We start from the raw sequence: 12439 nt of genomic DNA, 5'->3' as shown, positions 1-12439 counted from the left end.
TGTCGTTGTTGCTGGTTCTGGGGTTGGAGAACTCCTTGACGATGCTGAAGAGTTCCTTGCTGTCATGGGCGTTGTTGTCCAGTCGATCATTCAGTGATTTCTTCTTGGTGGTGCGGATGAGCTGGTGGTGCTTGAGGGTCGCGTGTTTGAGGGCGGTGATGTTGTCAGTGGTCCGGTCGAGGAGCCAGGCTTTCTCGAGGGTGCGGCAGGTCTTCTTGGAGTCCGTGAGTTCGTCGGTGAACCAGGGGGCCTTCTTGCTTCTAGGTTTGCTGGGGGGGTTCTTCAGTGGTGCGAGGTCGTCGGCGCAGGCGGTCAGCCATTGCGTGAAGTTGCGGGCTGCTTCGTTGGGGTCCGGTGTGCTGGCAGGTGGGTTCTGGCTGAGGGAGGCGGTGAGCTGGTCGGCAGTGATCTTGCTCCAGCTCCTGTGAGGAACCTGTTTCGGGTGGTGGTGGGTGGTGGTTTTTCTGAAGCTGAAGTGGACGCAGTTGTGTTTGGTCCAGTGAAGTCCGGTGGAGTGGCTGAAGGCGATGTGCTTGCTGGATGAAAAGACGGGGTCGAGCGTGTGGCCGGCGTAGTGGGTGGGGGTGTTGACCAGTTGCTTGAGTCCGAGGTTGGCGAGGTTGTCCAGCAGGGTGATGGTGTTGTGGTCCTTGTTGTTCTCCAGGTGGAAGTTGAGGTCCCCTAGGAGGATGTAGTCGGCGGAGAGGAGGGCGTGTGGGCTGATGAAGTCCGTGATGTCTTCGCAGAATTGTGTGCGTGGTCCCGGGGGTCTGTAGAGGAGGGTTCCTCTGAGGGTCGTCTTTGGGTCGGTGTGGATCTGAAAGTGGAGGTGTTCGGCGGCGGTGTAGGTGTCATCTGCGTCGGTCGTGATGCGGATGGTGTTCTTGTGGACGATGGCGATGCCTCCTCCCGTCTGATTGACGCGGTCCTTCCTGATGATCTTGTATCCATCCGGGATGGCGATGGCGATGTCGGGGGCTGAGGAGGCGTTCATCCATGTTTCAGTGAGGAAGGCGACGTCTGGTGATGTAGTGTCGAGCAGGTTCCAGATTTCGACGGCGTGTCTGTGGACGGAGCGGGTGTTGAGCAGGATGCACTTGAGGTGGTTGCTGATGGTGCTTGGCTTGGCGGGCGCGGTGCATGTTCGGAGGCAGGTGAACTTGCAGGTTGTGCAGGCGAAGGGTCCGTGGAAGCGTTTCGGGGCGGCTCGGCAGCAGGTGGACTTCCGGCCTGTATTGAGTGCGTTGAGGGGCGCTGCGTCGTAGGTTTGTCGGGTCATCTTGCGTCGGTGGGGGCCAGGGGTCCGGGCGCTGGGCGTGGTCCAGGCGCGGACAGGCGCAGACGGGCTTGCCTTAGGCACGCCTTTGGTGCGCCAGCGGCGCGCCCGCTGCGCGCGTCCGCTGCGCGGCCTCGCAGCGGCCGCCATTTATGGGTATCTGGGGGAGGAGGGGTCAGCTGGGAGGTGGGCGGCGGGAGGGTAGGCGGGGAAGAGACCGATTTGCGGGCAAAACGGCGGGAAAGGGTGGCGGGGGGGCGGGAAAAGAGTGAGGGGGAATTTGTGGAGAAAAAAGAGGGTGAACAGAGGCACACAGAGAGGTCAAAAAACGAAGGGGAATCTGTGGAGAGAAAGGAGGGTGAACAGAGGCACGCAGAGAGGTCACAAAACGAAGAGAATCCACATCCACATCCACATCCTGGATGGGCCCAAGGATGTGGATGTCCATAAATCCCTTGGCTGCTGTTTCACCGTGGGTTCGGCGGTTTCCGGCCCGTGACCCCCTGTGGTTTTTGAGCGGAGGGCTGCACACCTTCGCGGCTGGGCTGCCGCGTATAAATGAAAGCTCGAAGGACCCACAGGTAAGGAATGCACTCATCCAGCAGCCCTCATTCAAGCTGGTAAAAGACATCACCGCATCTCAGTCTGCAGCTTGTCATGTCTCGGTTAAAAGCCTGACACGTTTCTGAGCCTGCGATCGTCTTCAGAGGCTCGACTTGAGTTTCTAACGCCTGACACTCCCACTAATATTTCAATGAACCACCCTCCAATGGGCGATGTGGGACTTTTAGTCTGTGTCTCTTCCCTGTATGGGTGCGTATTCTGCCATTTCACAGCCCTGGATGGGCCCCAGGATGCGGATGTCCATAAATCCCTTGACTGCTGTTTTACCGTGGGCTCGGCGGCTTCCGGCCTGTGACCCCCTGTGGTTTACGAGCAGAGGGGTGCCCACCTTCGCGGCTGGGCTGCCGCGTATAAATGAAAGCTCGAAGGACCCACAGGTAAGGAATGCACTCATCCAGCAGCCCTCATTCAAGCGGGTAAAAGACAACACCGCATCCCAGTCTGCAGCTTCTCATGTCTCGGTTAAAAAGCCTGACACGTTTCTGAGCCTGCGATCGTCTTCAGAGGCTCAACTTGAGTTTCTAACACCTGACACTCCCACTAATATTTCAATGAACCGCCCTCCAATGGGCGATGTGGGACTTGTAGTCCGTGTCTCTTCCCTGTATGGGTGCGTATTCTGCCATTTCACAGCCCTGGATGGGCCCCAGGATGCGGATGTCCATAAATCCCTTGGCTGCTGTTTTACCGTGGGCTCGGCGGCTTCCGGCCCGTGACCCCCTGTGGTTTTCGAGCGGAGGGCTGCACACCTTCGCGGCTGGGCTGCCGCGTATAAATGAAAGCTCGAAGGACCCACAGGTAAGGAATGCACTCATCCAGCAGCCCTCATTCAAGCGGGTAAAAGACATCACCGCATCTCAGTCTGCAGCTTCTCATGTCTCGGTTAAAAGACTGACGTGTTTATGAGCCTGCGCTCGTCTTCAGAGGCTCGACTTGAGTTTCTAACGCCTGACACTCCCACTAATATTTCAATGAACCACCCTCCATTGGGCGATGTGGGACTTGTAGTCCATGTCTCTTCCCTGTATGGGTGCGTATTCTGCCATTTCACATGCCTGGATGGGCCCCAGGATGCGGATGTCCATAAATCCCTTGGCAGCTGTTTCACCGTGGGCTCGGCGGCTTCCGGCCTGTGACCCCCTGTGGTTTACGAGTGGAGGGTTGCACACCTTCGCGGCTGGGCTGCTGCATATAAATGAAAGCTCGAAGGACCCACAGGTAAGGAATGCACTCATCCAGCAGCCCTCATTCAAGCGGGTAAAAGACATCACCGCATCCCAGTCTGCAGCTTCTCATGTCTCGGTTAAAAGCCTGACGCGTTTCTGAGCTTGTGCTCGTCTTCAGAGGCTCGACTTGAGTTTCTAACACCTGACACTCCCACTAATATTTCAATGAACCGCCCCAATTGGCAATGTGGGACTTGTAGTTCGTTTCTCTTCCCTGTATGGGTGCGTATTCTGCCATTTCACAGCCCTGCATGGGCCCCAGGATGCAGATGTCCATAAACCCCTTGGCTGCTGTTTCACCGTGGGCTTGGCGGCTTCCGGCCCATGACCCCCTGTGGTTTTCGAGCGGAGGGGTGCACACCTACGCGGCTGGGCTGCCGCGTATAAATGAAAGCTCGAAGGACCCACAGGTAAGGAATGCACTCATCCAGCAGCCCTCATTCAAGCGGGTAAAAGACATCACCGCCTACCAGTCTGCAGCTTCTCATGTCTCGGTTAAAAGCCTGACTCGTTTCTGAGCCTGCGCTCCTCTTCAGAGGCTCGACTTGAGTTTCTAACGCCTGACACTCCCACTAATATTTCAATGAACCGCCCTCAAATGGGCGATGTGGGACCTGTAGTCCGTGTCTCTTCCCTGTATGGGTGCGTATTCTGCCATTTCACAGCCCTGGATGGGCCCCAGGATGCGGATGTCCATAAATCCCTTGGCTGCTGTTTAACCGTGGGCTCGGCGGCTTCCGGCCCTTGACCCCCTGTGGTTTTCGAGCGGAGGGGTGCACACCTTCGCAGCTTGGCTGCCCCATATAAATGAAAGCTCGAAGGACCCACAGGTAAGGAATGCACTCATCCAGCAGTCCTCATTCAAGAGGGTAAAAGACATCACTGCATCCCAGTCTGCAGCTTCTCATGTCTCAGTTAAAAGCCTGACGCGTTTCTGAGCCTGCGCTCGTCTTCAGAGGCTCGACTTGAGTTTCTAACGCCTGACACTCCCACTAGTATTTCAATGAACCACCCTCCAATGGGCGATGTGGGACTTGTAGTCCGTTTCTCTTCCCTGTATGGGTGCGTATTCTGCTATTTCACAGCCCTGGATGGGCCCCAGAATGCGGATGTCCATAAATCCCTTGGCTGCTGTTTCACCGTGGGCTCGGCGGCTTCCGGCCCGTGACCCCCTGTGGTTTTCGAGCGGAGGGTTGCACACCTTCGCGGCTGGGCTGCCGCGTATAAATGAAAGCTCGAAGGACCCACAGGTAAAGAATGCACTCATCCAGCAGCCCTCATTCAAGCGGGTAAAAGACATCACCGCATCCCAGTCTGCAGCTTCTCATGTCTCGGTTTAAAGCCTGACGCGTTTCTGAGCCTGCGCTCGTCTTCAGAGGCTCAACTTGAGTTTCCCTAACGCCTGACACTCCCACTAATATTTCAATGAACCGCCCTCCATTGGGCGATGTGGGACTTGTAGTCCGTGTCTCTTCACAGTATGGGTGCGTTTTCAGCCATTTCACAGCACTGGATAGGCCCCAGGATGCGGATGTCCATAAATCCCTTGGCTGCTGTTTCACCGTGGGCTCGGCGGCTTCCGGCCCGTGACCCCCTGTGGTTTTCGAGCGGAGGGATGCACACCTTCGCGGCTGGGCTGCCGGTCACGGGCCGGAAGCCGCCGAGCCACTGTGAAACAGCAGCCAAGGGATTTATGGACATCCGCATCCTGGGGCCCATCCAGGGCTGTGAAATGGCAGAATACACACCCATACAGGGAAGAGACACGAACTACAAGTCCCACATCGCCCATTGGAGGGCGGTTCATTGAAATATTAGTGGGAGTGTCAGGCGTTAGAAACTCAAGTCGAGCCTCTGCAGACGAGCGCAGGCTCAGAAACGCGTCAGGCTTTTAACTGAGACATGAGAAGCTTCAGACTGGGAAGCGGTGATGTCTTTTACCCGCTTGAATGAGGGCTACTGGATGAGTACATACCTTACCTGTGGGTCCTTCGAGCTTTCATTTATACGAGGCATCCCAGCCGCGAAGGTGTGTACCCCTCCGCTCGAAAACCACAGGGGGTCACGGGCCGGATGCCGCCGAGCCCACGGTGAAACAGCAGCCAAGGGATTTATGGACATCCGCCTCCTGGGGCCCATCCAGGGCTGTGAAATGGCAGAATACGCACCCATACAGGGAAGAGACACGGACTATAAGTCCCACATCGCCCATTGGAGGGCGGTACATTGAAATATTAGTGGGAGTGTCAGGCATTAGAAACTCAAGTCGAGCCACTGAAGACGAGCACAGGCTCAGAAACGCATCAGGCTTTTAACTGAGACATGAGAAGCTGCAGACTGGGATGCGGTGATGTCTTTTACCCGCTTGAATGAGGGCTGCTGGATGAGTGCATTCCTTACCTGTGGGTCCTTCGAGCTTTCATTTATACGCTGCAGCCCAGCCGAGAAGGTGTGCACCCCTCCGCTCGAAAACCACAGGGGGTCACGGGCCAGAAGCCGCCGAGCCCACGGTGAAACAGCAGCCAAGGGATTTATGGACATCCGCATCCTGGGGCCAATCCAGGGCTGTGAAATGGCAGAATACGCACCCATACAGGGACGAGACACAGACTACAAGTCCCTCCTCGCCCATTAGAGGGCGGTTCATTGAAATATTAGTGGGAGTGTCAGGCGTTAGAAACTCAAGTCGAGCCTCTGAAGACGAGCGCAGGCTCAGAAACGCGTCAGGCTTTGAACTGAGACATGAGAAGCTGCAGACTGGGATGCGGTGATGTCTTTTACCCGCTTGAATGAGGACTGCTTAATGAGTGCATTCCTTACCTGTGGGTCCTTCGAGCTTTCATTTATACGCGGCAGCCCAGCCGCGAAGGTGTGCACCCCTCCGCTCGAAAACCACAGGGAGTCACGGGCCGGAAGCCGCTGAGCCCACGGTGAAACAGCAGCCAAGGCATTTATGGACAGCCGCATCCTGGGGCCAATCCAGGGCTGTGAAATGGCAGAATACGCACCCATACAGGGAAGAGACACGGACTACAAGTCCCACATCGCCCATTGGAGGGCGGTTCATTGAAATATTAGTGGGAGTGTCAGGCGTTAGAAACTCAGGTCGATCCTCTGAAGACGAGCGCAGGCTCAGAAACGCATCAGGCTTTTAATCGAGATATGAGAAGCTGCAGACTGGGATGCGGTGATGTCTTTTACCCGCTTGAATGAGGGCTGCTGGATGAGTGCATTCCTTACCTGTGGGTCCTTCGAGCTTTCATTTATACGCGGCAGCCCAGCCGCGAAGGTGTGCACCCCTCCGCTCGAAAACCACAGGGGGTCACGGGCCGGAAGCCGCCGAGCCCACAGTGAAACAGCAACCAAGGGATTTATGGACATCCGCATCCTGGGGCCCATCCAGGGCTGTGAAATGGCAGAATACGCACCCATACAGGGAAGAGACACGGACTACAAGTCTCACATCGCCCATTGGAGGGCGGTTCATTGAAATATTAGTGGGAGTGTCAGGCGTTAGAAACTCAAGTCGAGCCTCTGAAGACGAGTGCAGGCTCAGAAACGCGTCAGGCTTTTAACCTACACATGAGAAGCTACAGACTGGGATGCAGTGATGTCTTTTACCCGCTTGAATGAGGGCTGCTGGATGAGTGCATTACTTACCTGTGGGTCCTTCGAGCTTTCATATATATATATATATATATGTATATATATATATATATATATATATTCACTGAAAAAACCATAGGTTTCACACACGTTATTGGTAGGAATTAGCATTTAAAAAACCTTGCAAATTCATTGAAAAAACCATAGGTTTCACACATGTTATAGTTAGATGGACATTTCACTCATACAAAACCATTGGAATTCCCCTGTTATAGTTAGTTCAGCTAACTATAACTCACGCGCCCGCAATGCACTGCTGATGACGTCACATATTACATCACTCATGACATGGTCAGTGGCATCACTCATGACATCACTGATGACATCTCAAATGACATCACTGATGACACCATCCTTGTGAAAGAGTGGCAGACCTCCTCTCAGCGTAATATAACCTTTGATACACACATTCAAAAATAGAAACTAAAATTTTCAAAAAAATGGAGATACCAATACCAGTTACAACAACCTATACAGTAATTCCACCATCTATATACACATCCACTCATTCACCAACAGTTCTATAAGGTCACTCATACATGTACTCAGTCATCATATGTACTGATACACCTATACATCCTGTTACACACCGACAGTCATCCATAGAGTTACCCACACACATACTCACACATGCAAATAAACTATCAAACATTCATTTATTTGCATATACAGCTATACACACACTACCACACTTACTTCTACGAAAACTTACACATACTTACTCTCTTAAACAATCACTTATAGAAACACATACTTATTTAAACAGGAACTCTTCCAATCTCTCACTCTCACATATACTCACTTATATACATCAATACTCACATATACTAGATTGAAACATATGTAGTTACTCATAAAGATACTATTGAGACAGTCATTCACTCAGTAACACACCCATACACACACTCATCCACCCATACAGTCCTGCACACATGCTGTCTTCAAAACACATACAAACAGTGAGTCAGTCATTCATGCATCTATGCGCTAATTAATACCCCCCACCAAACCATACAGACACTCATACTGATACTCAAAAAAACAACTAATAACCCATATACACACTCATGTAGCTACTCACCAACCCATGCAGCCACTTATACACAAAGTGAGACACTGATACATATATTTAAATATTTAAACATTACTCGCTAATATATGCATTCACTAAGATACACTTAATAAGTCAGTTAACCAATCAATTTTTTTTTAAAACCCATCCATTTAGACACTTATTTACCCATTTATTCTTCCATCGACCTTTAGGTATACATATATAAAACATATTTATTTTTCAGAAAGACACACATTCACTGGATGGTGTCATCAGTGATGTCATCAGTGATGTCATTTGAGATTTCATCAGTGATGTCATGAGTGATGTCACTGACCATGTCATGAGTGATGTAATATGTGACGTCATCAGCAGTGCATTGTGGGCACGCGAGTTATACTATAACGGCGGAATTTCAATGGTTTTGTATGAGTGAAATGTACAGCTAACTATAACATGTGTGAAACCTATGGTTTTTTCAATGAATTTGCAAGGTTTTTCAAATGCTAATTCCTAACTATAACGTGTGTGAAACCTATGGTTTTTTCAGTGAATTTGCAAGGTTTTTTAAATGCTAATTCCTAACTATAACGTGTGTGAAACCTATGGTTTTTTCAGTGAATATATATATATATATTAATCTGCCTTGAAGACGGAGTGCCTGAATGGAGGATTTAGTAGCAATGTGATTGACTGTTTAAGTGACTAATTTAAATTGTCTCACTAAATATATGGGATAGTGATTAAACTGTGTGAATACCTGTATCACTCTATCTCTTGTTGTGTAAACTACTACATAAGTTGGTTACTAGCTTTGTGAAAGTCTATATTAGTTATTAATTAGTTAAGTGAGTATTTGTATGGGATAGTGAATGTGTGAGTGACTGAGTGGGAGGTGTGTGACTCTCCAAAGATGTGTAAATAGTTGATTTACTAGGTATATGAGGTTAAGACTGTATGTGGAAACAGTTGTTTGGGTGAGTGAATCTCTTTATGGGTATGGTGATGAATAAATATATTTCTCAATGATACATGTCTAACAAACTAGAAATATATAAGGCAGTGTATGTGACAGTTATATATAAATAAGTATACATAAGACCCAGTGATTGTATGAGTGACTATCGAAAACTGTATACTTGTAATAGTAATTTTATACCACACTAAGTATGAGTTACTACCTATATGAATAAATAAAGTGGTGTTTGTATAAGTGTGTAGCTTAGTAAATGTAAGTATGATCAATTGTTTGCATAAGTGAGTAGAATGACTGCATAAGTGAATAGGATGTATGCTGGTGTGTAATGTCGATGTAGGAGTATAAGTATATTTAATAGTGTTCTATTGATCATTGAAAGCATGTATGAGTGAATCTATAGGTAAGTGTTTAGATGTGTGTGTAGATGTAGGAATCACTTAGTGGGTTTTTAGAAACTGGTATTGGTGTGTCAATGGTTTCAAATATGGTACTCTGTATTTTACAGTGAGTGATGAAAGGTTATACTTGTGTATGATGAGGTGTATCAGATTGTCACGTGGATGATGTCATCAGTGATGTCATTTGAGATGTCATCTGTGATGTCACTGACCATGTCATGAATGATGCAATATGTGACATCATCAGCAGTGCATTGCGGGCGCACAAGTTATAGTTAGCAGAACTAACTATAACAGAGGAATTTCTATGGTTTTGTACGAGTGAAATAGCCAACTAACTATAATACCGGTGAAACCTATTTTTTTTCTGTGACTTTCTAAGGTTTTTTAAATGCTAATTTCTAACTATAACGTCTCTGAAACCTATGGTTTTTTCAGTGAATTTAAAAGGTTTTTTAAATGCTAATTTTTAAGTGTGATAGTAGTTATACCTATTTTTTGTTCTGATTTTCTACAGTTTTTTAGCTGTTTATTTATAAATATTTTATTCATTAAATAACATTATGTATTTTTCTGAAAATTGCAAAAAAATATTTAAAAAAAATTTTGACATTTGAAATTTGATGAATTTTTTTGTTTTCATTTTTTATTTTAATATATTTATATTATTTTCTTAAAAAAAAAAAAAGTTCCCAATTTTTTTTCGGAGTCGCGCACTCAAAGAGTACACATCACGGTGGGTGCGTGGATTCTAGACGCCATTTTAGAAAAGTCGTGAAGGATCCACGTACGGTGTGCGAAGGCTGCGTGTTTTTCAGTTACATCATATACATTTAATATTACGTGATGTGCGCGATTGGTATGCGACCAGCCGCGACTCCTGCTCCCGCGCATTCACGACACATGCGCATTACGGTACGAGACGCTTGCACGGTGGCGGGTCCCTCATGACGTCATATACGTGCTAAGGCACGCTGGGTGCGCAACTCCCGCAAAAAAAAATGTATGTTCCAAAATTATATGTATGTGTCTTTAATATGCATATTAGGGCAAGAGATTATCTAAGATATTCATAAAAATAATATATTTGTACTTAAAATAAAACATTATTTTCAAATATATTTTCGAGAAGTCGGTGCGTGCATCTTGAGCGCAGAGAACCAGGTCAGCAGAGCTGCTCTAGAGGCAGAGAACCAGGTCTGCAGAACTGCTTTAGAGCCAGAGAACCAGGTCAGCAGAGCTCTTTAGAGGGAGAGAACCAGGTCAGCAGAGCTGCTTGAGAGGCAGAGAACCAGGTCGGCAGAGCTGCTCTGGAGCCAGAGAACCACATCAGCAGAGCTGCTTTAGAGCCATAGAACCTGGTCAGCAGAGCTGCTTTAGAGCCAGAGAACCAGATCAGCTGAGCTGCTCTAGAGGCAGAGAACCAGGTCAACAGAGCTGCTTTAGAGGGAGAGAACCAGGTCAGCAGAGCTGCTTTAGAGCCAGAAAACCAGGTCAGCAGAGCTGCTCTAGAGCCAGAGAATCAGATCAACAGAGCTGCTTTAGAGCCATAGACCAAGGTCAGCAGAGCTGCTCTAGAGGCAGAGAACCAGGTCAGCAGAGCTGATTTAGAGGGAGAGAACCAGGTCAGAGGAACTGCTCTAGAGCCAGAGAATCAGGTCAGCAGAGCTGCTCTAGAGCCATAGAACCAGGTCAGCAGAGCTGCTTTTGATCCAGAGAACCAGGTCAGCAGAGCTGCTCTAGAGCCTAAGAACCAGGTCAGCAGAGCTGTTCTAGAGCCAGAGAACCAGATCAGCAGAGCTGCTGTAGAGCCAGAGAAACTAGTTCAGTAGAGCTGCTTTAGAGCAAGAGAACCAGGTCAACAGAGCTACTTTAGAGGGAGAGAACCAGGTCAGCAGAGCTGCTTTAGAGCCAAGGGACCAAGCCAGCAGAGCTGCTCTAGAGCCAGAGAACAAGTTCAGCAGAACTGCTTTAGAGCCAGAGAACCAGGTCAGCCGAGCTGCTTTAGAGCCAGAGAACCAGGTCAGCAGAGCTGCTCTAGAGACTAGGAACTAGGTCAGCAGAGCTGCTCTAGAGCCAGAGAACGAGGTCAGCAGAGCTGCTGTAGAGCCAGAGAAACCAGATCAGCAGAGCTGATTTAGAAAGAGAGAACCAGGTCAGCAGAGCTGTTTTAGAGCCAAAGAACCTGGCCAGCAAAGCTGCTTTAGAGCTAGAGAACCAGGTCAGCAGAGCTGCTTTAGAGCCAGAGAACCAGGTCAGCAGAGCTGCTCTGGAGCCAGAGAACCAAGTCAGCAGAGCTGCTTTAGAGCCAGCGAACCAGGTCAGCAGAGCTGCTGTAGAGCCAGAGAAACCAGGTCACTAGAGCTGCGTTAGAGGGAGAGAACCAGGTCAGCAGAGGTGCTTTAGATGGAGAGAACCAGGTCAGCAGAGCTGCTCTAGAGCCAGAGAACCATGTCAGCAGAAATGCTTTAGAGAACCGGGTCAGCAGAGCTGCTTTAGAGCCAGAGAACCAGATCAACAGAGCTGCTCTGTAGCCTAAGAACTCGGTCTGCTGAGCTGCTCTAGAGCCAGAGAACCAGGTCAGCAGACCTGCTGTAGAGCCAGAGAAACCAGGTCAGCAGAGCTGCTTTAGAGCCAGAGAACCAGGTCAGCAGAGCTGCTTTAGAGCCAGAGAACCAGGTCAGCAGAGCTGCTCTAGCTGACACTGACTGACTGACTGACACTGACTGATTGACACTGACTGACACTAATTTAACAGACACTGACACCGATTGACACTGATTGACTGACATTGACTGACTGACACTGACTGACACTGACTGAATGACACTGACTGACACTGATTGACTGACACTGATTGACTGACACTTACTGACTGACTGACACTGACTGACTGACACTGACTGACACTGACTGACTACTCTCTACTACTCTACTACTCACTCTCTACTACTCACTCTCTACTACTCCCTCTTTACTACTCCCTCTCTACTACTCCCTCTCTACTACTCACTCTCTACTACTCACTCTCTACTACTCTACTAATCTCTACTACTCACTCTCTACTACTCACTCCTTAATAGTTTCTACTTCTCACTCTCTACTACCCACTCTCCACTACTCACTCTCTACTACTCTCTCTCTATTACTCTCTACTATTCACTCTCTACAACTCACTCTCTACTACACTCTAGTACTCTCTCTACTACTCACTCT

The sequence above is a fragment of the Lissotriton helveticus genome, chromosome 9 (assembly GCF_964261635.1).
Source record: "Lissotriton helveticus chromosome 9, aLisHel1.1, whole genome shotgun sequence".
In the NCBI taxonomy this organism is placed as follows: Eukaryota; Metazoa; Chordata; class Amphibia; order Caudata; family Salamandridae; genus Lissotriton; species Lissotriton helveticus.
This window is presented reverse-complemented; position numbering follows the sequence as displayed.